At 40.1% G+C, this 27,980-nt stretch overlaps 1 long non-coding RNA gene across 1 annotated transcript in view; it reads left to right on the plus strand.

The window, feature by feature from the left end:
* LOC118904109 overlaps nucleotides 1-23,621 on the plus strand; it is a 59,669-nt gene extending 36,048 nt beyond the window's left edge. The window contains exons 2-4 of the long non-coding RNA XR_005021931.1: nucleotides 15,378-15,492; nucleotides 17,824-17,906; nucleotides 23,182-23,621. This is a non-coding gene — a long non-coding RNA (uncharacterized LOC118904109). The remainder of the gene's footprint in view (nucleotides 1-15,377; nucleotides 15,493-17,823; nucleotides 17,907-23,181) is intronic.
* Nucleotides 23,622-27,980: the final 4,359 nt, after the last annotated feature.

Below are 27,980 nucleotides of genomic sequence, written 5' to 3' on the forward strand. Positions count from 1 at the left end.
GCAACTTAGAATCCATCTAAGCCTCAATTTCATCATCTGGGAAACCAGAACAATAAAGCTGTCTTGTGTAGAAATGAAAATCAGCTGAGACTGGGGAGGAAAGCATTGTGTGAACCGTAAAGTGTTATTAAAGCGAATCATTTATATGTAGGGTTAACCCTTTCCTTTCTCTAATTTTCTATTTTCTATCACAGAAGTTCTTTCTTAGCACTTCTAAATGAATGAAAAATTCTCTTTGCCTAAAAGTTATTTGAGAGCATGAGCCAAATAAATAATCTCTTCTCCACAGACCCCATTCATGTTGTCACTCTCCATAAGTATGGAAGCTAGACTTCAAAAACAGCCCTTAGTCACACTTTTGTGTAGTCCTCTCCATTTCGATCCCTGTAGCTTATTTTGATATATAGGACATGGGAGAAGTGACACTGTGTGACTTCTGAACCCTGGTCATGAGAAGCCTGGAAGCTTTTGCCTGTCTCTTGGAATTCTTGGGCTGGGAGAAGCCTTAGTAGCCATGTAGGAAGTCCGACTCCTGTGATCCTGCCATGCTGTGAGGAAGCCCAACCAGCCACGTGGAAAGGCTCTTGGAGAAAGAGAGATGCTTGGCCAGCCCCCAGCTGTTCTAGCTGTCCCAACTCAGGCACCAGACATATGAGGGAAGACATCTTCATCTGACTACAAGCCCCTGAGACACCCCAAGTGAAAATTTTCCTGAGGGGCTTAATTTATCAATATGCTATAAGAAATAATAAGAAGTCTTTAAGCCACTAAGTTTTGGTGGTAGTCTGTTAGATAATAATAGGTAACATGAACACTACATTAATCTACAAATTTAATGAGATCCAAATAAAAGTACCAACAAGATATTTGGAGCTAGACAAGCTGATTCCAAAGTTTACATGGAAAAATCCGTTAGTAAGAATAACCAGGATAGGGACTTCCCTGGTGGCTCAGTGGTTAAGGATCCACCTGCCAATCCAGGGGACACGGGTTCGAGCCCTGGTCTGGGAGGATCCCGCATACCACAGAGCAACTAAGCCGGTGCACCACAACTGCTGAGCCTGCACTCTAGAGCCTGCGAGCCACAACTACTGAGCCCGTGTGCCACAACTACTGAAACCTGCACGCCTAGAGCCCGTGCTCCACAACAAGAGAAGCCACTGCAATGAGAAGACCGTGCACCGCAATGAAGAGTAGCCCCCACTCTCCACAACTAGAGAAAGCCTGCGTGCAGCAACAAAGACCCAACACAGCCAAAAAAAAAAAAAAAAAAAAAAAAAGAATAACTAGGATAATTCTGAAAAAGACAAAACAAAATAAAACAATGAAGGGGGGAGGGCAGAGTGGAGGTGGTTAGCCCTATCAGCTGTTATAACATTTTAAAATGTAATAATTAAAACAGTTTGGTACTAAAAACTGCTGAGAGGTAGGAACTCTAGATCAATGATGGGAGACAGAAACTCTAGGACACATAGAATTTAGGATATGATAACAACAATACTTCAAATCAAGAGGGAAAAGGCAGTTATTTAATAAATGGTGTTTGTAAACCTGAATGGTCATCTGGAAAAAGATTAAGTTATATCCATACCTTACATCGTATACCCAAATAAATTCCAGATGAATCAGACATTTAAACGTAAAGAAAAAACAAACTATTAAAACACCAAGAGATTCCATGGGAAAATCTTCTTTTATATTCTTCGAGTGGAAAGGTCAGAAGACATACAATAAAATTCAACTACATAAAAATATCTGTATGGCAAATGCTACCATAAAGAAAAACAAATGATAATAAGCTAGGGAAAAATATTTGCAAGACATTTCCCAATTAAAGGATGAATTCCCTAATATGTAAGACACATCTTCAAAGAAATACACCAACAATTAAATAAGAAAATGAACAAAAAGAGAGTGCACAGAAAAGGAAATACAAATGGCTCTTAGATACATGAAAATATGCTCAGCCTCACAATGAGAGAAATGCGAATTAGATCTACCTAGAGAAACCATTTTTCCTTATCAGATTGGCTTAGATCCAAAAGTTTAATAGCACCCTGTGTTGGCAAAGGTGTGAGCAAATAGGATCTTGGAGTTTAAATTGGAATTTAAATGGGAACAACTTCTATGTCATGGGATGAATTTTGCAAATCTATAAAAATTGCAAATGTATATGTCCTTTGACCCAGAACTGTACTTTTACTTCCGTGTAAGTAAATCTACTTCATAGATTTACTTCCGTGTATGTTCATCATAACAAAAAAAGGGAAATAACCTAAATATTTATCAATAGGGGACTGATTCAATAATGGAATACTCTGGCACAGTAAAAATAAGGAAAGTCTGGAATAGGGAACAATATCCCCGATATTGTGTGTGTGTGTGTGTGTGTGTGTGTGTGAAATGCAAGGTATAGAACATTGTGTATACGGTATTCTATAGAACTTGTATGAAGGGAGGAAAGCTATGTATATACACGTGCATTTGCATGCATATGAGTAAATATTTCTGTAGACATGCTCAGGAAGCTGATATCATTGGGTCCCTTTGGGTAGAGGAACTGAGTTCCTGGAGGTCAGAGCTGGGAGAGAAACATCACTTTTGTACCTTTTGAATGTATCACATTTTATAAAATTAAAAGTATGTATCTTTTTTCTTTTTTGTATCTTAAAGATTTAAATTACATAAATTTCAAGAACATAAATTGTGATGATAGAGGTCAGAGTAGTTTCATTCTGGGGAGATATTTACTGGGAAGGGGCAATGAGCAGAGATGTCCTCTATCTTGAATTGGATGGTGGTTATATAGGTAAGCGCAGGTGGAAAAATTCATCCACCCCACATTTAATATCTGTGCACTTTACAGTATGTATATTATACCTCACTACATTAAAAAAATGTATAATTGGAATAATGGGAAAGGAAGTGGAAATATACAACTAAATTGTAATCTGTAGAGTCCTTGTTCACTCTAGTCTTAGTTCGAGTTACAGGTATTTCCACTCACTTGGCTTTTAGTTTTGTAAAGAGTTTCATGTGAGAATGTATATATATGCATAGAAACATCAATGCAGAGGGAGGTTGTGGCCATTTGTAATCTTATTTCTTATTAAAAATAACCCTCATTGACCTCACTTGATTGGCTGGTTATTCCATTTTCCTACAATCATGTTGAGTTGGCGAGTGACTCACGACTAAGTGTATGTTCAGGTGTGAATAGACCAAGTCACATGCTTTTACGAATTTGATATTGGACTTTGCTTCCATATAGAATGAATTTCTGAACATTAGCTCGGTGCAGCTTTGAGTAGTTTACAGTGAGTCAGCAAGAGCTTAAATGGGAGAGTGTGAACCAATGACAAATGTCTTTTGAAAGGCAGCTTTGATCTGATCACTATCTGCTTCTGCCCTGCAATCTCTATCTTTGCTTTTAGTGAAACAAATACGTTTTCCTGCATTGAATATGTTTTCCTAGTAACAGTGGTGAGGTGTGACAAGGCAACATGTTTGGAGCAATGTTTGGGTCCAATCAGGCACCAGTGACAAAAATGTCTGATGGTGCTGAGTCACTGTGATCAGGTGATTCTCTGTGAAAAGGAGATTGAGAGCTTGACTTTCACTTCCTTTCATTTGCTGAAGTGAGCCTGGAGGCATTGTCACATGATCACTTTCATTCACTAAAACTCACTTTTCCAGGTGCTTCTCCCTCTTACATAATAAAATAGCAAAGCACCTCCCCACAACCCCCTTCTCCCCCCAAGACTGTGCCCCTGGGGGAAACCGAGTGGCCTTGCTACCTAGAAGCCTCTGGACTAGATGTTCCTGGGAACCTTAAGCAGGGATGATGTGTAAGAGTTGGGATTGATGTTCAGGCATCGAAACACAGACATAGAGAACAGACTTGTGGTTGCCAAGGGGGAGGGGACGAGGGGAAGGGAAGGACTGGGAGTTTGGGACTAGCAGATGCAAACTAGTATATATAGGATGGATAAACAACAAGGTCCTACTGTATAGCACAGGGAACTCTATTCAATATCCTGGGATAAACCATAATGGAAAAGAATATGAAAAAGAATATATATGTATAGCGAGTCACTTTGCTGTACAGCAGAAATTAACACAACATTGTAAATCAACGATATTTCAATAAAATTTTAAAAAAACCAGAGATTTAGATTACTGAGCAAAGGAGAGAGAGAGAGAGAGAGTGTGTGTGTGTGTGTGTGTGTGTGTTGTGTGTGTGTGTCTGTGTGTATCTGTGTGTTCTTAACCTCACTAGAAGCTGGTTAAGAAGCTTACTCAAGGTTGAACACAGTAGAGGTATTTCAAGTTGCGTTAGAGAGAAAATTACAAAAAATAATCTTTAGGAGCCAGACAACCTTTTGGAACACCAGTAAGAGAGCTCCAATATAGGTGAGGTGAAGTCCCTCTTTGTGATAACATCAAGGTCCACTCCGCAAGGTTAGAAGTGAGGTGACAATGGGGCTGGAAGGATCAATAGAGACCATCTTTCTTGGGGCAGGGTTAGTAGTCATCCTGCAGGAGGCAACGCTAAGAACACCAAAGAACATCCTGAGTGATGGGCATCCTCCCAGGATAAAAGAGGGGCTCCTGGGAGTCCACTGAGTGGAACCCCACGCCTCAGTGGAACACTTGTGTTTGTCACTCTGTCCTTGGTGGCCGCTGTTGCACTGGACTGTCCTTATCTGCCTGTTCCATTGGATTGGGAGCTCCTTGACTAAAGGAGTTGTAGTGAATTCATCTCTGTACCCCTAGTGTTCACAGTAAATGTTTTATTGAATTTGTGAATGCATCCATCTATCCTCTACATTTTATCAAAACTCTGAGATGTGATGAAAAACATCAGTGTCTCTACTTGGGTTTCGGATCCTTCTGTAGGGTCTTTGCTTCTACACTCACATGATCCTACACAGAGTAAGCGCAACGTAAGTGTTAACTAGGCCTGCCACAATTACTACTATTTCTAGGTTTGCCTTCAATCTTTGCATGTTAAAGTTTAACTGACTCTGGTGTTTTTCTCTTATCACATGCCCCTGGTTCCTCCCTTTCCACTGTAAGCATATACAGGTGGCCTTTTGCATAATAGTATGAAGTTTTTTTTCTATGATTCCCCTCTATTTTCTGCTCAAAGGTTTATGTTTCTCAGTTTTCCTGTTTCTTCTGCACATTTTTCTAACGACTGAGGTCATGAAAGCAGACGTTGGGAGCTGATTTCATATCTGTAGCTCTGGTTAGACACAATCTCAGGGAATTTGTAGCCAGTTTATATTCTCTTCTTACTTAAAAGAAATCCCTCCCTTGACCTCACTTCCGTGTCCAGTTGCCATTTCATTTTCCACAACCATTTTGACAAAATGTCTGGAGTGAAGAAATTTACATTTCCACCCTCTTTTCCTCTCTGCCCACCACTTATCAGAACACATTGCTTTCTCTAAAGCCCTGATGTTTTTCTTCTGACCTTGATCCACTGAGCTGTTTTCATACCCCTTTTTCACGCTTACTTAATCGGTTCCACATTGTTAAAAAAAACAAACAAAATAAAACAAAACCCCCAAACCCAAAGTCTTCCCGCTCTTGAGACAGTCTCCCCATCCTGACATCTGTAACCCTGAGCCCATGTGCATTATTTGGACCTGTCTGGAGATTTTTATGGTCACGATTGCTGTTAACATCCTTCCGCATCCCAAGTGAGTCCACCACTCTCCTCCCTCTGTAGGTCCACATGTGTGTGATCTCCTCCCAGCTCTGCATCTTTATCCCACTCAAGACACTCTTAACTCCACATAGTCCCTTGGTTTTCTAAACCTATTTTATTTTTTTCTCTTATTGATTGTTTTAATTGAAGTATACTTGATTTACAATGTTGTGTTAGTTTCTGCTGTAAAGCAAAGTGATTCAGTTATACATATATATATTCATTTTTTATATTCTTTTCCATTATGGTTTATTACAGGATATTGAATATGAAAGCAAGGTCTTGAACAGATATTCGTATACATTATTCACAATAGGCAAAAGATGGAAGCAACCCAGATGTCCATCAACAGATAAATGGATGAAACAAACCATGGTCTAGCCATACAATGGAATATTATTCAGCCCAGAAAGGAAAGAAACTCTGATACATTCTACAACATGGATGAATCTTGAGGACATCATGCTACTTGAAATCAGTCAGCCACAGAAAGACAAAAACAAATGCTGTATGATTCCATTTACCTGTGGTACCTAATGCAGTCAATTTCAGAGACAAAGTAGCATAGTGGTTGCCACACAAGTTATGCTTTAACAGGGACAGAGTTTCAGTTTTGCAAGATGAAAACGTTCTCGAGAAGGATGGTGGTGATGACTGTACAACATTATGAATGTGTTTAATGCCACTGAGCTGTACACTTTAAAATGGTTAAGATGGTAAATTTCATGTGTGTTTTACCACAATAAAAAAAATTGAAAGAAAAATAAAGGTCTGGTCTAAAATGACTAATGTTGCCTGAGGCCCCACCAAACAGAAGGCCTCCCTCTGTAGCCTCTTGGGGTCTGATTCCTGGACCAAGCTGCCCTATTAAGCAGTTAATTATTTCTCTTTGATACTGGCTTTTTCATCTTTTAATACAACAGTCTTACTGTCTCTGATAATTACTCTGTCTCGATAACTTTTATTTTTATTTTTAAATTATTTTTATTGGAGTATAGTTGCTTTACAATGTTGTGTTAGTTTCTACTGTAGAGCAAAATGAATCAGCTATACGTATACATATACCCGCTCTTTTTTGGATTTCTTTCCCATTTCAGTCACCACAGAGCATTGAGTAGAGTTCCCTGTGCTACACAATAGGTTCTCATTAGTTATCTATTTTATACATAGTATCAGTAGTGTATATGTGTCAATCCCAATCTCCCAATTCATCCCACCCCACCCCCCTTTCCCCCTTTGTATCCATACGTTTGTTCTCTATGTCTTCTAAACCTATTTTAAAACCTACACCTTCAAGGAGAAATTTATCTCCATAAACTTTCCCTTCTCTGATGGCTCCCTCAGGGTCTGTGTGAACACTGTTTTTTTTGTATAATACTAACTTATCAACATGTGTATACTTTTGGATAAATATTTGTAGGCTTTTGTTTTTTCATGAATGCATATTGCTCCCTTAGACCCTTTTTTCTATTTGCATTTTTTCCAAAATGCATAGTATGGTCTCCCATACACAGTGGACACAAGCTAAATGTTGGTTAAAGTGGATAATAATTAAAAATGTAATATTTACTCCTGTCAGCGGGAGTAAATATTTAACTTAATATGACTCTGTGACAATTTGTCCAGACACTGCCACTTCTTGCTTGCAGAGAATTTATGTCTGTTGCTAACTTATTGCTTCTCTGGTCTTCTTTTCCTACCTGGCTTAGACGTAGAGTATGGGGCTTATGAAGTAGACCAAGACATAGTTCCTGAGGGTTTTGTTACCCAGATCATATGCCAACCTACCATCAGGTCCAAGTACTCACTCACCAGGCTGGATGCTTGTGAAAGAGGTGATGAGGTTTATCTGGGAGAGACGGAACCCATAGAAGCCTCTGGTGCCAGATTTATGGGGTTGAAGTTCAGGTTTTGCTGTATTCTAGCTGTGTGGTTCAGGCCAAGCTACTTAACTTTTCTGTGCCTCAGTTTCCTGTGCCATAAAATAGGGGTGATGATAATTGTGTTGATCTCCTAGGGTTGTTATGAGGATTAAATGACAGTATATGTGATGGGGTAAGTGCTATAAGTACTAGCTACCACTGCCACAACTGTTTTGTAAGTTTGCCTTGAATCTTTATATGTGTATGTGGATTCAGATGTTACACATATAGATTCATGAAAATGAGTTGTTAGGTTTATTCACCCTTAAGAAATAGATTCTTGAAGGTCAGGATAGCACACACCAAGTTTTACTGCCAAGGCAACACCAACTATAGAAGAGGCTGAGAAGAGTGAACACTAGTTCCTGTTCTACAAGTGCTCTGCACTCTTCAAAACTGTCAGTGTCAAGATCAAGAAAGGCTAAGGAACCAGTCCAGATTAAAGGGACCAAAGAGGTGTGACACCTAAATGCAATTCATGATCCATGTTGGCTCCTGAATTGCTATAAAGGACATTACTAGGAAAATTCGAAGAATCTGAATACAAGCTGAATGATAGATAATTAGTATTGTATCAATGTCAGATTTCTAATTTTGATAAAGGTAATGTGTGTGTGTGTGTGTGTGTGTAAGTGTGTGGACACATGGGGAAAGAGAAAAAAGAGAGTGAGATGAGGAGACAGAGACTGGGAAAGTGAATGTGGCAAAATATTAACATTTGATGAATCTGGATTATATAGACTTTTTGTCCAATTTTTGCAACTTTTCCATAAATTTGAAATTATTTCAAACAAAAAAGTGAAAAAAAATTAGTTCTATGATTTGGAGACCCAGTTTTCTGATTTGCAAGATGGATGAATTTTACTTTATGGTCTTTGGGAACGATGATAATATTTTCTGAGCTGCAAATTGGGAAATTTTGCTGGAGAAATCTCTTTAAAAGTTTTAAAAGAATAATAAAAAAAATCCCCCAAAGTTAGCAGAAGGAAAGAAATCATAAAGATTAGATCAGAAATAAATGAAAAAGAACTGAAGGAAATAATAGCAAAGATCAATACAGCTGAAAGCTGGTTCTTTGAGAAGATAAACATAATTGATAAACCACTAGCCAGACTCATCAGGAAAAAAAGGGAGAAGACTCAAATCAGAATTAGAAATGAAAAAGGAGAAGTAACAACTGACACTGCAGAAATACAAAGGATCATGAGAGACTATTACACAGAACTATTTGCCAATAAAATGGACAACCTGGAAGAAATGGACACATTCTTAGAAAAGTACAACCTTCCAAGACTGAACCAGGAAGAAATAGAAAATATGAACAGACCAATCACAAACACTGAAATTGAAACTGTGATCAAAAATCTTCCAACAAACAAAAGTCCAGGACCAGATGGCTTCACAGGTGAATTCTATCAAACATTTAGAGAAGAGGTAACACCCATCCTTCTCAAACTCTTCTAAAAAATTGCAGAGGAAGGAACACTTTCAAACTCATTCTACAAGGCCACCATCACCCTGATACCAAAATCAGACAAAGATACTACAAAAAAAGAAAATTATAGACCAATATCACTGATGAATATAGATGCAGAAATTCTCAACAAAATACTAACAAACAGAATCCAACAACACATTAAAAGGATCATACACCATGATCAAGTGGGATTTATCCCAGGGATGCAAGGATTCTTCAATATACGCAAATCAATCAATGTGATACACCATATTAACAAATTGAAGAATAAAAACCATATGATCATCTCAATAGATGCAGAAAAAGCTTTTGACAAAATTCAACACCGATTTATGATAAAAACTCTCCAGGAAGTGTGCATAGAGGGAACCTACCTCAACATAATAAAGGTCATATACGACAAACCTACAGCAAACATCATTCTCAATGGTGAAAAACTGAAAGCATTTCTTCTAAGATCAGGAACAAGACAAGGATGTCCACTCTCACCACTCTTATTCCACACAGTTTTGGAAGTCTTAGCCATGGCAATCAGAGAAGAAAAGAAATAAAAGGAATACAAATTGGAAAAGAAAGTAAAACTGTCACTGTTTGCCGAAGACATGATACTACATATAGAAAATACTAAAGATGCCACCAGATAACTACTAGAACTAGTCAATGAATTTGGTTAAGTAGCGGGATACAAAATTAATGCACAGAAATCTCTTGCATTCCTATACACTAACAATGAAAAATCAGAAAGAGAAATTAAGGAAACACTCCTATTCACCATTGCAACAGAAAGAATAAAATACCTAGGAATAAACCTACCTAAGGAGGTATCTGTACTCAGAAAACTATAAGACACTGATGAAAGAAATCAAGGATGACATAAACAGATGGAGAGATATATCATGTTCTTGGATTGGAAGAATCAATATTGTGAAAATGACTATACTACCCAAAGCATCTACAGATTCAATGCAATCCCTATCAAATTACCAATGGCAGTTTTTACAGAGCTAGAACAAAAAATCTTAAACTTTGTATTGAGACAAAAAAGACCCGGAAGAGCCAAAGCAATCTTGAGGGGAAAAAACAGCTGGAAGAATCAGGCTCCCTGACTTCAGACTATGCTACAAAGCTACAGTAATCAAGACAATATGGTACTGGCACAAAAACAGAAATATAGATCAATGGAACAGGATAGAAAGCCTAGAGATAAACCCACACACATATGGTCAACTAATCTATGACAAAGGAGGCAAGGATATACAATGGAGAAAAGACAGTCTCTTCAATAAGTGGTGCTGGGAAAACTGGACAGCTACATGTAAAAGAATGAAATTAGAACACTCTGTAACACCACACACAAAAATAAACTCAAAATGGATTAGAGACCTAAATGTAAGACCAGACACTATAAAACTCTTAGAAGAAAACATAGGAAGAACACTCTTTGACATAAATCACAGCAAGATATTTTTTGACCCACCTCCCAGAGTAATGGAAATAAAAACAAAAATAAACAAATGGGACCTAATGAAACTTAAAAGCTTTTGGACAGCAAAGGAAACTATAAACAAGACGAAAAGACAACCCTCAGAATGGGAGAAAGTATTTGCAAACGAATCAGAGGACAAAGGATTAATCTCCAAAATATATAAACAGATCATGCAGTATTATTAAATTATTATTTAATATTTATTAAATAATATTTAATAAATATTAAATAATAATTTAATAATACTGCATGATCTGTTTTAAATATATTTAAATCAGATTAAATTAATTAAATTTTTCAATATCTCAATATTAAAAAAACAGACAACCCAATCCAAAAATGGGCAGAAGACCTAAATAGACATTTCTCCAAAGAAGACATACAGATGGCCAAGAAGCACATGAAAAGCTGCTCAACATCACTAATTATTAGAGAAATGCAAATCAAAATTTCAATGAGGTATCACCTCACACCAGTTAGAATGGCCATCATCAAAAACTCTACAAACAACAAATGCTGGAGAGGGTGTGGAGAAAAGGGGACCCTCTTGCACTGTTGGTGGGAATGTAAATTGATACAGCCACGATGGAGAACAGGATGGAGGTGCCTTAAAAAACTAAAAAAAGAATTACCATATGACCCAGCAATCCCACTACTGGGCATATACCCAGAGAAAACCATAATTCAAAAAGACACATGCACCCCAATGTTCATTGCAGCACTATTTACAATAGCCAGGTCATGGAAGCAACCTAAATGCCCATTGACAGACGAATGGATAAAGAAGATGTGGTACATATATACAATGGAATATTACTCAGCCATAAAAAGGAACAAAATTGGGTCATTTGTAGAGACGTGGGTGGATCTAGAGACTGTCATACAGAGTGAAGTAAGTCAGAAAGAGAAAAACATATATCGTATATTAATGCATATATATGGAACCTTGAAAAATGGTACAGATGAACCGGTTTGCAAGGCAGAAATAGAGACACAGATGTAGAGAACAAATGTATGAACACCAAGGGGGGAAAGCAGGTGGGGGATTGGTGGTGGTGGGATGAGTTAGGAGATTGGGATTGACATATATATACTAATATGTATAAAATGGATAACTAATAAGAACCTGCTGTATAAAAAATAGTAAAATAAAATTCAAAAAAATAAAAAAGAAAGGTACTAAATTCCTTAACTTGAGATATTTGGCTTTCTTTAATTAACAGTAATGTTTTGATGTCCCACTACCTGGTCTTTGTTACAAAAACTCCTATATAGCCTGGCTCCCCCCCACCTCTGCAGAACAGTCACCCAGAACTAGCTGAGAGGCTATGTTCCAGGCTAAGTCCTCAGTTTTGTCCACCAAATAAAACATAATTCTCAAAAAGAAAAAGTCTTAAAAATCCTCTAAAGATGACATTAAGGCATATTAACAGATATACTTCTTTTGAAAAGAAACATTTGAGCTATGGATTGAAACACAGCAGATATGTTTAAATCCATGAGTTCATAAAAAATAAAGAACTCCTGGTCACCTACAGAGGACTTTGAGAATTGGTAAATAAAAGGAAAAGATCAAGTGTTTATCCTACCTTTCTTGTACTAAATGTATCACGGAGTAACCAAATAGTTGACAAGAGGAAATTTCTGTATTATAGAAGTATTCCTGCTAGTAAGTGAAAAAGGAATGAGAGTTAGAATATTTGCAAGCTCTAATGAAATAATGAACTTGGCAAAAATATCTAAGAAAGACAACTGGGCATTATATATCTGCTAATGAAAAGTCCTGGGCATTATATATCTGCTATATCCAATCTGTTAAGTGATCAAGTCTGTAACCAACTACCCACTGGAGAGTGAGAACACAGGAAATGCAGGGGTCAGCAAACAGATTAAAAGACACCATGTGGAGGCAGTCAGGAAAATCCAGAATGGGGGAAATTCTCCAGGACAAAGCAACCCAGTGTCTTCACCATATAAATGGCAAGGAGGGGAAAGAGTGTGTAGCAGACGCTGTCAGTGCTCACCCCTGTTTTTTGTACCTTTCACTGTGCTCAACCCGACTTCCAGTTGTTACTAGCTCCTCTGTGCCAAAGAGCTTTTCCCCCTGACCCATGGAAGCCTGCTCTGCCCACTTTTGGAAGGTCAGGAGTGCCAGGAAATCAATGCCCCCAGAAGCAGCCTTTAATCAATGACTAAATAAAGTGGGTGAATAAATACCCTGCTTTTTCAACTCTCAGGGAGGTCATTCCGAGGGGCTTAACGTGTGTGTGTGTGTGTGTGTGTGTGTGTGTGTGTGTTAATACCTTTTCCCTGAAAGGATTAAGCTTCAATCATGCGCTGGTAAATGGTTAAATGGCATTGTTGGTTTATGTTTAATACCCTTTGTTGGTTGCCTTCTCTTCCCTACTTCACGGTGTCCCCTGACCTTCTTAAACTACGTGTACTTGAATCCTTGTGTTATGGTCTCTTTCTGGAGGAACTCAAACTATAGCAGAGGAGGAGCTTGAGATTAAAAGAGACTTAAGAGGCAGGGAAATTTGAACACTGACTGAATATTTGATACTTTAGGAATTATTGGTTTGTTTGTTTTTTTTAGGTGGCATAATGCTGTTATGCTTGTATTTAAAATCAAGAATAAATAATAAATGTATATAGATAAAATGTTATGATATCTGGCATTTGATTTCAAATAATATGGGGTGGAGTTGTGGTTGGGGATATGGCACAACACTGACAATGAGCTGATAATTATTAAAACTGGGTGATGGGTATGTGAGGGCTCCTTATACTATTCTGTTTACTTTTGTATATGTTAGAAATTTTCCCTAATTGAGTGCCAAAGAAAGATCCCTAGGGGTTGTTTATAACTGTACTTAGTGCTTGATACTGCCTTGTATGGAGTAAGCCAAGAAGCACTCAAAACATTATTGTTGAAATTAACATGTTGTGTCTTACGTTGGACATACCAAGGCAAATATTGTTGATGTTACTACTTTTAACTGATATACCAGAAATCTTACTTAGATTAGGAAAAAAAGTCATTTTATCAATTAGCACGATGTCAGCTTTTAAAAATTTCTTACTAGCTCTACCACTAATTAAAGTATTTCTTTAGCTTGTGATTATTCTTCATCTGTGGCTTGAAGTTATTTTTGAATTGTGAATGTTTTTATTATAATGCTTATGTACTTTTTTCTTTTTTTGCCAAAATGCTGAAATTTCTAGGGTATTTTGATGATTCAGTGGGACAGGATATGGGACAGAATACTTAAAGTAGGACTCAGAAAATCTAAGATTGTGAGTGCTGAATCTTAAGGGCGATCTGTTTCTGAAATTTGCAAGGTGACAGCTTTTGTAGGGACCAAAACCTGATAAAACTAACACTTTATTGGGAAAATCTTTTAAATAAAAGAATAGTGTGTTAAGTGGAGGGGTAGGGTATATCTGAAGTCTTTGAAGCCTGTAAACAGAAACGTGCAAGCAATTCCTACAGAAATTTTCTATCTTAAAAAAATTATAGATGTGGATATGTATATAAGTCCCTAAAAAATCCTATCACTTCCCAGGAATTCACACAGGCTGAGATTTGCTTTTTTGTAGGATTTTCTAGTAATATGACAGTCCTTGTTTTCAAGCTATCAGGTGGAAAAATAGTAATTCAATTTGGTATAATATTAAATATAAATATCATAATAAGATATGACTTTAATTTTAAGAAGACTCACTAGAAGATTTTGAAGTGCAAAGGAATCTTTTTGGAATGTGCTTCAAATAGGTAAAGTTTAAACTCGAAAAAGTAAAAAGTTAAATATTTTATATTTATAAAAAGTCAAACTGTTTTTTTCCACACCTGGTTAAGAAGTTGGTACCAAAGTAACTAAATAGCTTCATATGGTAGACAGTTTTTTGTTGGATTTATTCCTAGTTCTATTTCACGTACTTACGTTTGTTTTCCACCTATAGGTAACTTATGTTATCAGGTTCTAGTTTATAAAACCTTCTTAGAGGCTTATTATTCTTTATAGAAAATGGTGTGGGAGTAACTAATTAGCCTACTAGTTAAATTTTAAAACTATAACCAACTAGATAAAGATTGAACATAAAGTTGTGCACAGGGGTTGTTATCCTCACATTAACAATCATAGAATTTATTTTCTTTTTTTCATTTTTTACAGTGTTATTTATTTATTTATTATTTATTTATTTAGGCTGCACCATGCAGCATGTGGGATCTTAGTTCCCTGACCAGGGATCCAACCCATTCCCCCTGCACTGGGAGCGTGGAGTCTTAACCACTGGACCACCAGGGAAGTCCCAGAATTTATTTTCTAAGATATTTCAGAGAATGAAATTCTCATCCACATCATCAGCTAAATTCAGTCAAATTCACTACTTGGACTTAGCTGTTTAGTCTGTATGATTAAATCTTAATAAGTTTGCTATTTCTTGGAATCCATCTCTGAATGATGGATTTAAAGCTTTCGTTAACAAAGAGTCAAAGAGATTTATTATAGGCTCTAAATAAGTAATTTAATTTCTTTAAGTCGTTAAGAGACATTTTGGTTCCCCCAAAAGACTCTGAATTGGCTAAACATGATAATAATAATAATTAATAATAACATTATATTAATATTATTAATAATAAGAAGAATGCTATAAACTTCCTTTCAACTCAGTATATAAAAAATCAGCTAAGATAGTAGTTAATTCTAACTTCATTAGATTGTAATTCCCATTAATTCACATCCTTCTTTCACAATAAAATTTTATCTGCAGAATTTCAGTTTTGATCTTGATGCAGAATTATGCTGACTTCTACTGCTCACCTTCCTTCAGCCTTTCTGCTTGACGGCTTCCTCAACCTCCTCTGAAGTTTTCATCTGAGTCCATGGTAAGTGTACGAAAGCACATTCTACCCCTGCAGTGGGATGTGAGGGCACAAAAGTGCCCCTGAGCAAACGTCCTCCGTCCTCTGCCCACGTCTCGTTGCCTTATCAACTTGTTCTTAAATTCCATGCACTCTTGGACCCACTAACAGAAACTCTAAGGAGGTGAGTACATTTCGGGGAGAGGCCAGGCCCCACGCAGTGTAGTGTGTAGAGCCTGGCGTGTACCTGCTCCCAGCCTGGAGCTCTGCAAGCCTGTCAGCAACCCAGGAGAGCAGAAATATCTATTTTATACATTAGGAAATTGAGGCCCAGAGAAGGCACTGGGCTCCTTAGCTGTGGGCTGTCAGCCTGTCTAAGCCAAACCCTTTTATCTACACTACTACTTCCTGTATGAACTAGTAAGACTCACGGTGACTCGGCAGAAAGAGGAGACTTGAGGGACTGGGCCACCAACCACTGTGTGCTGACCTGGCCTTAAGCACAAGGGAAATAAAGCAATTATGGGAACCTGGGTGTGAAAGTCAAGGAATTACCACAATAAAGGGGGGGCGGTGCTAAAAGAAGCTGGGGAAATAATCTTCCCAGCTTCACATTCCCCCCTTACAACCAGGCCAAGCTGGAGCTTGTTTTATAGTAGACTCAGGCAGCCAGATGGGTGTGTAGAGCAAAGATATTTTTATTGAAAATGTAAGTATGACTCTGAGGGAACGGAGTCTTTTTCCAAATCCAGGGTCTTTTATGTGCTCTGTAAAGGAGTGTGCATGCTTGGGTGGGAATTATTTGCCACAGGTTTTCATGTTTTGTTTTATTTTTCCTCTTCATGTTGGTCAATGTCTCTTTTTCCTTTGCCCTACCCAAAGATATCAGTTAAAGAGGCCAAGAAAATGCCCTCTTTTATCCGAGTTAAGCATTTCAGATGGCAAGATGGCTCTGTTAGGTGGGAGAGTGATACCAGACACAGAGGCAAGCTCTCTCTCACCCTCCACTCCCACAGGGTATTGTGCTCGGATGGTCAAACGAGAGAAGGCAGGTGATGGGCCTGCAAAGCTTTTTACTGATTTTTCTCCATTTATCCTTTTTCTGAGTTCCAGTTCAGCATGCTCTAGTCAAGGATCATTTGTTTCAAGGACTGAAAAACTGAATCTAGCTCAAGTAAAGGGAGGATTTACTGGAAGGATTTGAGGAAATGTCCTGAACTTCATTTGCAGGAAGTGTGCCTGGACCTCCTGGGAAACTCTCCCTCTCTTGTGCTGTCTCCTGATTGAGGTTACAACTGCTCTCTGCTAGCTCCTAGGACTCTTGCAGTAATGCTCCCCTAGTGGCTACAGTGCTATAATAGCTACACAACCGCTCGAGTTTATTTTTGAAAAATGGTGTTTGTTTAGCCAAGGCGTTGCAAGTTGTTTCAAGGGATGCAGTAAAATGCTTGCAATAAAAGTCTTGTTCATTCACATTCATTTGAAAAAATGTAATGAATCGACGCTGTGTAACTTGTTTCCTGCAAGATGGAAGCTGTCATATCAAGACTAGATAATCAAATAGATAGTGATGGGATGTCAGAATTCCAAAGAGGTTGGGAGTTGTTGTTGGAGGTGGTCAAAGAATCTGTTCCCCCACAAGGCATGTGGCTTCCAGCTAGCAGAGCTCATAGTTCCTTCCCCTCTAATTCCTTCATCTATTTCCTGATGGCTTCTTACAATGTCTCAGTGTAACCAGGGGAATGTGGAGCCAAAGGTACTTCTGCTCACCCTTTTAACATCCATATAGTTACTTCTGTGATACACGGCAGGTTGTAAGGGTTGGATGTGCTGATTTGGTTCTTATCCTTTGAAAGTTTTAAAGTCACCTCTTCATCTTGTCTCAAATATTGAACCAGAGGTCAGAGTCCAGAACCTCTGACTCAGATGGTAAACTAGTGGGTTTTAAATAGGTACAGGAAGGGCACTGGATCTAAATAGATCTGGAATGAGATACTAAAAGTAAGGAAATGAGGGGCAAATTTGGATTCATTTAAAAGGAATAAAACATAAATAGAGTATTATTCAGGGGGGTTGAGAATGAAAAAAACTTGCTTTGGTCTCTGGTAAATGACAGGTTGGTCACCTCTCCTGCTGTGACTCTGGCCCTGCTATACTATCCACACTCCTGCTGTAACTTCCAGGAGGTGGGACTCCATGAGTCATGCACACCTCCAGAGTGCTTGGTCAGGGTGACACTGTAGGTACTAGGATGGTCAGTGCTATTGGCACTGAAAGGCCAAGAGCTGCCTTTGGTCAGATTAGACCAAGAACATTCAGGGGCACAGAGATATGGAAGCTGTTTTCTTTCCTTAGAAGAGGATGATGCAATAGATGACAACAAGCATTTGGATGAATCCCTGCATCTAGCCTTGGACGACGTTCATGCCACCTGGCAGGTAGGTGGGAAAAATTTCATTAGTCCCAAGTGTTCTTCCATCGCCCCACAACCAGACAGAGGCTTTTAGTTTTAAGACACAAGGGGGACCAACATTCCCAGTCCATTTGTGAATGACCCAGAGAATGAGGTAGGAGAAAGGAAGATGCCACATTTAATCCACCCTGGAGGAGTCCCTAAAGCCCCATTAGTATCTCAACTGCTTGGTCTAATTGAGAGGTGTGTGGTACAGTGTTCTTTTTCACCTGAAATGAATTGATTGGTTAGTGCATTGGCTGATTGACAGGCATTGGGGATCTAAACATGAAAATTATATGATCATACCACTTAAGGAGCTCAGAATTTAGTGGAGAATATGGAGAAATATTTATGATATTGTGTGATGAGGGCAACAATAAAGCAAGTCCAAGATAGAAGGAATCTTCTGGGCTTTGTGTTAGACAAAATGCCTCTGGGAGGCCCTCTTACCTACAGGCTAGTATGGGCTCAACTCCAGCTCCAGCTCTTCTAAATGAGGCCTGATTCTAAAGATCACAGATTATCTCATATCTGGAGCCAGGCCCACTGTCTAAAATTTCCCTGTGGTTACCAAGTTACTGGTCTGGTCCCTACAGGCCCATTAATTATTATCCACCCCACGTGGGTGCTTCTGGAGCAGACACTGGACAGGTAGTGTTGGGAACGGTACAGCATGTGTTTGTCCCAAATAATCTTTGAAACAGGTCCATTCCCAGTTTGGCCGCTGCTGGGGAACCAGCACCTTTGCTTCCTGATTTCTATTACACCCCTTCCTGCAGCCCTGTCTCCCAGGGCTGGCTGGACAAAGAGTTCAAAGGACAAGACACCAGCATGGGAGAGACCTGAAGCTCAACAAATGAGCAGTAAATACTCAGCACCTCATAACCATGGATCATCTAAAAGCACATGAAAATAGATGACCCTGGAGGGCTGCAGTTATGTTGGGTAAATATGCTATCTCTGACTCTGAGTAGTTCTTTCTGTGCTAGTATTTGGGGAAAAACAATCCTTGCTATATGGAAAAGTATAAAAGACATTCTGTTGAGAAAATGAAAAACATGCTTCTGTTTTAGACAAAGCTTGTGACAGTTCAAGGATCGCTTATCTATTGGCCCAACTGAGCTTCAGTGGCTTAAAAATAAAATAAGAAAAGTAAATACATGTATTCTTGCCTTCTCATTCTACTTAAAGGCACATTTCCCAAGCTTTCCTTCTCCACCTGGAAATAGGAATTGAGAAATATTCAAGAGAGATCCTAGGTAAGACCACAGTTTCAATAACCTGAAGACAAATCCTGTTCTTAGAAGTAAACGCTTGGTTCTAAGAAGCTCTCTGAATACTGGGTAGCACTTAAGAAACTACAGTCATTGGCTCAGATAACATAATAACATAAAAACTACCATGTATTAGGTGCTTATTATAGTCAGGCAAGCTTCTAAATGCCATATATATGTATATATTCTCCTAGGACATAAAAGATTAGCAGCCCCTTCAGGTTCTGGTATATTCTAAGTTGGGTTAACCCAGAAACTGTCATGGAAAGACAGATTCAGCAAAAAGGCAACAGCCAATATAGTACATCGAAGTCCCTGTGGCTTAGTGGTAGAGATTGGACATTGTGCCCTTAGGGGAAAAATAATGAGGTCAGAGCGGACTGGGCTAGATCAGGTCTGGCACTTTCGCCGCAGAGCCTGGATTCAAAGATGATCTGATGCGAAGCCAGGCAGACAGTTCAGCCGAGGCATTCATCCATAGGGCCCGGCCGGAAAGACAGTTTGGGTTGAGAATACGGGCACACCCGATCAAAGCCATAGGCCGGGGAGAGGGGTGTGGGAGCTGGGAGAGGAGCCTCAGCCCCTGGGACAGAATGGCAGGTGCTTTTTATAGAGCACTGGGTCTGAGGTGCTCTGGGGGGGACCCCGTGAACGGCTCAGGGGTCTCCAGCACTGTTTGGGGGATACCCTCCCGTGGTTTGGTGACCCAAGCAAAGGAGGGGACAAAGTACAAGGATGACAGTAGCAGGGAGAAGTGCCAGATTTCATCCCAACACCAGAAAGTGGTTATCAACAAGCATAAGAAGAGGATTTTATCCCCTTGTCAACTGAAAAGAAGTGCACAACCTAAAAGTTGAGAATTATGTTTTATTTGGTGGACTTGCTGAGGACTTGAGCCCGGGAGGCAGCCTCTCAGATAGCCGTGAGGAACTGCTTCGAAGAGTAAGGCAGGAGCCGGGATATAGAGTTTCTGCAACAAAAACCAGGGAGTTGGTACATCAAAAGGTTACTGTTAATGAAAGAAAACCAGACATCTCAAGTTAAGGATTTTAGCACTTTTCCATGTATGGGAAGGTACAAGAGTCTGGGCTCACTGAAATCACTCCTTTGATGGGCACCTTAGCTATCTGGGGCCAGTATCCTCCTTTTTTCCATCCTGAAGCCCCTCAGGGTGCACCGTTGGGCTTGGCTGCAGTGGCTGAGGGCTTGATGGCTGCAACATCCTTGGTTTACTGATATGGCAGGTGGCATTCTTCATCCACACCCTGCTTCAAGCCCTAGAAGGCTATCCTAGACTGTGATTCAGTCTTCCTTTCTATCAGTTCTGGGATTCTGATTCTTTTTTTCTTTTTTTTAAAATTTATTATTGATTTATGTCTGCGTTGGGTCTTCGTTGCTGCACGCAGGCTTTCTCTGGTTGCGGCGAGCGGGGTCTACTCTTCGTTGAGGTGTGTGGGCTTCTCATTGTGGTGGCTTCTCTTGTTGCGGAGCACGGGCTCTAGGCGCACAGGCTTCAGTAGTTGTGGCTCGCGGGCTCTAGAGCGCAGGCTCAATAGTTGTGGTGCACGGGCTTAGTTGCTCCACGGCATGTGGGATCTTCCCGGACCAGGGCTTGAACCCGTGTCCCCTGCATTGGCAGGCGGATTTTTAACCACTGCACCACCAGGGAAGTCCCTGGGATTCTGATTCTTAATAGTATCTGCTTTTGGCATCCCTATTCTTATGATTGCTAGGGGTTTTTGGTTGTTTAAACCCTGCCTGGCTTGTACCAATAGGCACAAATTCCAAGTGTTTACCACTAAGCTCATAGGCTTGTTAAAGAAATGGCAACGCCAAGAGGTTGCAAGTTACTACTGGTAATCCATGAGTAGGGTGTTGGTGCCTCGTGATATCCTTTAGTTCCTAATTCCCTAAATCTAAAGGATTGGCAAGCTTCTTCTGTTAAGGGCCAGATGGTAAATGTTTCAGGCTTTGCTGGCAACACCCAGTTCTGCCATGTAGTGTGAAGCAGCGATAGATAATAAAACAAATAGGGGTGGCTGTGTTTCAATAAAACTTTATTCACAAAACAGGCAGCCATCAGATTGGCACATGGGCCCCCATTTCTGACCCATGATATAAATAAACAGACAAAACAAACAGGTAAATAACTTTCATACTCTCCACAAGCAATTTTTTGTTATTGTTTTTTCCTAAAGGATGGGAAAGGGAGGAACCATTTTGCCTGCATGGAACTATGTCACTGTTGTTTCCCTTCGATCTTACATTTGTAATTTTGGAAGCTAATAGCCTTAAACCAAACTTCATGCCTGCTTTTAAGATACAGAAGGGGCTGGAATATGTTATTCCAGGCTTTCTTTAAAGAGAGGGGCCCTGTTTGCTACTTTCCCTCCCAGCTGGTGAAGTTCTTTGCACACAGCCAGCCTCTGGCAAGAGTGGAGGAACTTCTCTGAGGTGGCCTCTATTTTCTTTCTCCCATGTCATGCCCAACAATGACTAACTCAACAGCCTTTGTAATTTTACCTTCTGGCGTGACTTATCTACATAAAGAGTTAATAATAGATTTAGAGACAAGGCAATTACCATTTCTTCTAAAACTGAAAAAAATATCAAAACAGAACTCAAGTGAAAACTAGAAGAGAGTTATCCCTACCCAAATCAAGTCTGTTTGCCCTCCTCATATAAGGAATGAAGATACTCAAGCCAGTGGGCAGAACTTGATTGACTCTAAATTCTCTTTAGCAATTAGCAAATTCATCACCTGTTATTGTCTGCATTGCGTCCTCCCAAAAGAGATGTTGAAATCCTAACCCCTGGTACTTGGGAATGTGACCTTATTTGGGATAAAGGTCTTTGGAGATGTAATCGAGGTAAGTTGAGGTCATTAAGGTGGCTCCAATCCAGCACCCTAAGGGAAGTTTGGACACAGACACACAGAGGAGAATGCCATGTGAAGCACAGGGATACATAGGGAGAAGACGGCCATGTGACAACAGAAGCAGAGTTTGGAGTCATGTAGCTACAAGCCAAGAAATGCCAAGGATGGCTGGTAACTTCCAGAAGCTGGGAGGGAAGCACGGATCAGGTGCTCCCTCGCAGCTCTCCAGAAGGAACCAACCTTGCTGGCACCTTGATTCTGGCCTTCTTGCTTCCAGAACTGTGAAAGAATAAATTTCTGTTGTTATAAGCCACCGAATTTGTGGTCATTTGTTAAGCCCTAGAAAACTAGTCCAACACCCATGGGCTGATGTAAACTAATAACTCAGATAAATTCTGTGCAGGCTTCCCCTCTGCTTATGTTTGCGAAACACCCTCTCTCTTGCTATGTAGATACCTCAGGAAAGGAATAAACTAATAATCCTGCATCAAATGCAACGGGCTACATTCTGGTTTTAGTTTTGATTTATCTTTCAGCTAAGCTGGGACTTTTAAAGCCAAATGGAAGTGAGCATTTTAATACTCTCCTCTTTTTGTTATGTGAATTCAGGGCCGAAGCCGAAGGCAGTTTGGCAAACAGTCAGCCACTGGTAGTATGACTGCAAAACCTGATATGTCAGCTATTGTCCTCCTGTATTTGCAGCGTGTTTGGGTGCCATGAACTCATGCAATATAACAAAGAAACGTATTGTCTAAACTCTTCTGAATATATGGCTCATGTTCACATAACTCCTTTTGTCTTGGTCTGTGCCTGTCAGAGGGGAATTCTCTGGTGTCTTTGTTTTCCTGTAGAGCTTTCCCCTCTAATTTGATCTGTGTTTGATGACATGGATAGAAAGAGCACCGTGCACCTGGCATAGCAGGATCGCAACAAGCACTGCTGAGTCGTTCTGCAGTGCTCCCCGCTTCCCCGGGGGGCCCGCTGGAGTCAAAGGAAGGAAATTTCCAGGGAAGAAGAATCCTGATAGCTAACACTTACCGAGTGATTCCTCCACGCCAAACATTCCTCTAGGTGCTGACAGCAGATAACTCTTTTCATCCCCACAGGCATTGTGTGAGGCAGGTGCCATTGGTGCCCTCACTCGACAGCCCGGGAATCTGAATTACAGGGGTGATAAGTAAAACTCGCTGATCACAAGAGCTGAACTGAGGAGCCCAGGGCGTCTGGCTGCAAAGTCTTAGCTTTCACCGTTACCCTGTTGGCTTCCTACCTGGGAAAAACTCCCCTCCTGGATCTGAATGTTGTAATGTTTTCCTCACTGAAAATAAGTGTCTTTGTATCCTTTTCAGCTAATGCAAAATTTGGGTCTATGTACTTGCCCAAGGTTGCAGGATCATCTTTGCAGGAAGTGGACAGAATGAGACGGCCTCTCAGTCCAGCTGGAGGGATTCATGATTGGGTGTTTTTAAAGAGGTCTCTCGATCTTGGAATGACGAAGGCCATGTGGGCCCCATTTTTAAGCAGTTACATTTTCTCCAGCTAGGCCCACTCACCAGAAATACCACAACTTTCTAAAAATTAAATGTTTTATTTTAAAAAATCATGTTATTATATGATAAAATTAGTGACAGTGACTATTTGCCGGTCTCCTTATTTCCTTACAGAGCACACATTTGGCAGGGGGTGGTGGTCAGAGACCCAGGACAGAGACGGCTAGGGTCCAGTGCCTTTTGGGGGAGCTCCTGCAGGCCAGCACCTCCTACTGTTGAAGTGGGCAAGAGGGAGGAGAACTAAGGGAAAGGATGGTCAGAAATGCTTCTAGGGCAGGGGTTCAATCCCATCCTCCCCAGTACCCCCTGTCAAGAAAAAAAATTGAACTCTTTTATCCTAAAATGACTTTCATAGATAATCTAACCTACTTATACAATCAGTATAATGCCCCACCTGAAACATAAAGAAAAAATAAGAGGAACATAAATGGAAATGAAATAGTTTGATGTTTATTGCTCAGGGCCCACTAGAGTAAAGTCATAGTGATGTAGCCAAATGCTTGCACCCATGTGTGGAGTCTCTGCAAAGCCACATGGGCAAGGATGCACTGAATCGAGGGTGTGTATGTGACTCATGCACCCACCGCCTGTGGCCTTCACCACAGGAGCTGAGATCTTTGGTGGTGAGGAAGCCAAGTAAAGTCATTAGCAAGACAACCTACAATCATCCTCTGCTTTAAAAAAAAAAGTTATCAACAAAGCAACATACAGTTTTCTTTCTAATTTAGTGGCATTACTGGTATATTCAGCCTATATCAAAACCAAGCAAAAAAATACTATGTGTTAATATGGAAAATAGGGTCGAGTCCTGAATCTGTCACCTTCCTGAATTAGTTCCACAGTTAAGCAGGATGTGGTGGATAAACAGCAAGTTCTCTGTAAAGCATAGAGAACTGTATTCAATATCCTATGATAAACCATTATGGAAAAGAATATGTAAAAAAAGAATATATATATGTATAACTGAATCACTTTGCTGTACAGCAGTAATTAACACAACATTGTAAATCAACTATACTTCAATATTAATTAATTAATTTAAAAAGTAGGATATATAAACCATCATTATTAAATGACTTAAAAAATGTATTTATTTATTGGCTGCGTCGGGTCTTAGTTGCGGCACGCAGGATCTTTCGTTGCAGCGCGTGGGCTCTTTGCTTCGTTGCGGTGCGTGATCGGGCTTCTCTCTAGTTGTGGCACGCGGGTTTAGTTGCCCCGCTGCATGTGGGACCTTAGTTTCCTGACCAGGGATCGAACCAGCGTCCCCTGCATTGCAACATGGATTCTTAACCACTGGACCACCAGGGAAGTCCATTAAATGACTTTTAAAACATAATAAATATTGATAAAATAAAATTTTAAAAAGCAGGATGTGGGACTCTTGTTTGGGTTGTGGGACCTGCCTGTGTAGTCTACTTGCCATATGCAACCTGCAAGTGTTGGGACAACTACCCCCTTAGATTTTCCCAGCACCCTCCTGGGCTGTAATACTCCATCCAACGACCCTTAGGTGTGTGCTTGCTCAGTCACAGAGCCGCTCTGGTCCCCTTGTCCCCTCTGTCTGTCTCCTTCTTTCTCCTCTTCCTCCTCCGAGTCTCCCTCATCCTCTGTCCCTCTGCCTCCCTCTTCTTCATCTTACTTGTCCCTTATGTTCTCCCCCACTGGCTTTCCCTTCCCCATTTCCTCCCCCTTCATCAGGAGGAGGCCATGGCCTCCTTCTAGGAGTAGAGTTGAGGGCTTCTTGTCTCTCTTGGAGAATAGATCTCATAAGGCTGCCTCCTGCAGTCCTCCCAGCCCTGAGCCTCCTAACACTACTCTCTCTCTCTTTTTTCAATCCGCAAATTTTGATCTGTAATTTTAACTGTAAAGGTCAGAAAATACTGTCTGAGGAACACTGTGACATCAGAGCCTTAACCCTTTAATACAGTTTTCATATAAACTCTTAATCACCAAACAGTGGCTAAAATATATTTGCTTAATTACTTATTTACCGGCACTGTGCCATGTGGTTTAATACACATTATTGGCTTTGATTTCCATGTTAACCCCATTATCTCAGTCCTCAGATAAAGACTGAGACTTTAGGAAATTAAGTGATAGGCCAAGTTCACGGATATCATAAACGACAGAGCTGGAACCTACACTTATGTACCAGGCAAGGGGTGCCAGGGAACGAATTCCCACCCTCAGGGAACTGGCTACCTGGTGCAGGACGGAAAACCTGCATAGGAAAAGAAGAGAATTTGACTGCTAGTATTTATTGGGTATTGCATGTGCCATCAAGTGTGTGCCACATGTGTTATCTTATTAATCCCTTTAATAACCCTGTAATGACCATGCCATTATTAGCGTGGCCACCATAGCTTCCCCCTTACAGATAAGGGACCAGAGGCAGAAAGGTGGCTAGAAAGTAGCAGGACGGAGATTCAGACTCAGGCAGGCTTCCTGGGGGCCTGGGTTCTTACCCACTTGTCTAAGCTGAGGAACCTATTTCTGGCATCTGGGATTAGGGAGGAGTGGCATTTGAGCTGAGCTTAGGGAGGAGAGGAATTTCCACAGGTGGAGATGGGGAAGGGTATTCTGTGCCCGGCATGTCTGGAGCAGAACAGAGCAGGGAGGTCCCCACAGCTGTGCGGACTACTGGGAGGAAGGTGGGAGCCTGGTCAGTCAGGCAGGCAGTGCTTTCTCCTTTATATTTTAGAGGCATGATTTACTATTTCCAGTTGAATATTGAAGAGAATGAACTTTACTGTTGAGCATTTGTAATTGGAATAAATATATCCTTATCTCTTCTGAATGGCTATTAAAATAATCTGTTAGGAAGCATCACAGCCATTCCTCCTTGGCGCTCTGGGCACCATATGTGTATAGGGATGGTCTGAAGGCAAGAGCTGGAGTTCAAGTCCAGAATCCACCCTATGACTTCATCTTCTTTATTCTTCTGCAAGTCTGGGGCAGTAACACGTGCCCCAGCCTACCCTGGAAAGACATTAGGAGGCCAAAGAGAGAACAGATGTGCAAAGCTTCAGAAGAACGGTGCTGTGGAACTCTAAGCAATCAAATATCTTTATTATTCTGATTAATCTGTTCTTTTAATACACGACAGTCATTCACATCAGCCACAGGCAACTCAGTACAGAAATATTTGGACCTGGAGTAATCTGTAGAGTGCCCTGGTGTTTTCACATACGTGATCTAATTCCATCTTTACAATCGTCTTACGAGGTAAGCAGGATGGTTATGATTAAGTGCCATTTTTTCAGAAACTGAGGCCCAAACCATTTGTTTAGTAGATGCTGGATTTAGGTATAAAACGCCAGTTTTCCAACTCTCAGTTTAGATTCCTTTCCAGAGATGACATTAGAGGCCATGAGGGGAAAACCCTTGCTAAATTTCTTGGCAAAATTCAAGAGAGGCAAGAGTATAGACTTTATAATGCTCTTTGAACGTAGTGCATGATCCACAGAAACACTGAATTCCTAAATCTTTTTAAAAATTCAGCTGGAAGTTTGCCTCTTTTGCTTTGACCCCTGCAGGTAGAATTTGCATGTCCTGTGGCGGTGCCATGAGGCTCTGCACACACCCTGGAGTTACACATATTGCATCATCCAACAATCACCTGTTTACACGTCTGTCTCCCAGCCTCTCCCTCACCACCCCCCGACCCCAGGGAAAACCAGCCAAGGCCTAGCCATCTCGGATCTCCAGCACCTAGCAGGTTGCTAGATGTAACAACAGCTCAAGAAGTATCTTTATGTTTTTCACAAAAGGCAAACTTGTTGACTGCATAACATTTAGAGACATTTAAACAGTAAAGAATATCTTAAACAAAATAAAGGTTAAAAAATGGAAAAATAAGAAACAAATGCAAATGTCAAATCCTCTCATCTATGAATTAGTGATTATAAAAATATTATAGGACTAAGGTTAGCTGGGGGTGGTGTTGTCATTCGGGTCTGTGTGTGTGTTGTTTTTAAAAACAATCAAAAAGTTTTGTGGTAAGTATCAGCCTACTTTTATGGATTTCTAATAACAGCTCATAGGATATAGAAATGATCTTTATTCTTTTGAATGTTTCCATCTGGTCATGTCGAAGTTCAATGATGGCTTAAGTGATAATAGACCTTTTACTTTATTTTAATTAGTTAATTAATTAATTTAGTTTTTCTCTGCAACAAGAGAAGCCACCGCAATGAGAAGCCTGCGCACCGCAACAAAGAGTAGCCCCCCGCTCGCCGCAACTAGAGAAAGCCCGCTCACGTGCAGCAACGAAGACCCAATGCAGCCAAAAATAATAAATAAATAAATAAATAAATAAATAAATAAGACCTTTTATTTTAAACAAAATACAA

The sequence above is a fragment of the Balaenoptera musculus genome, chromosome 11 (assembly GCF_009873245.2).
Source record: "Balaenoptera musculus isolate JJ_BM4_2016_0621 chromosome 11, mBalMus1.pri.v3, whole genome shotgun sequence".
NCBI classification, from domain to species: Eukaryota; Metazoa; Chordata; class Mammalia; order Artiodactyla; family Balaenopteridae; genus Balaenoptera; species Balaenoptera musculus.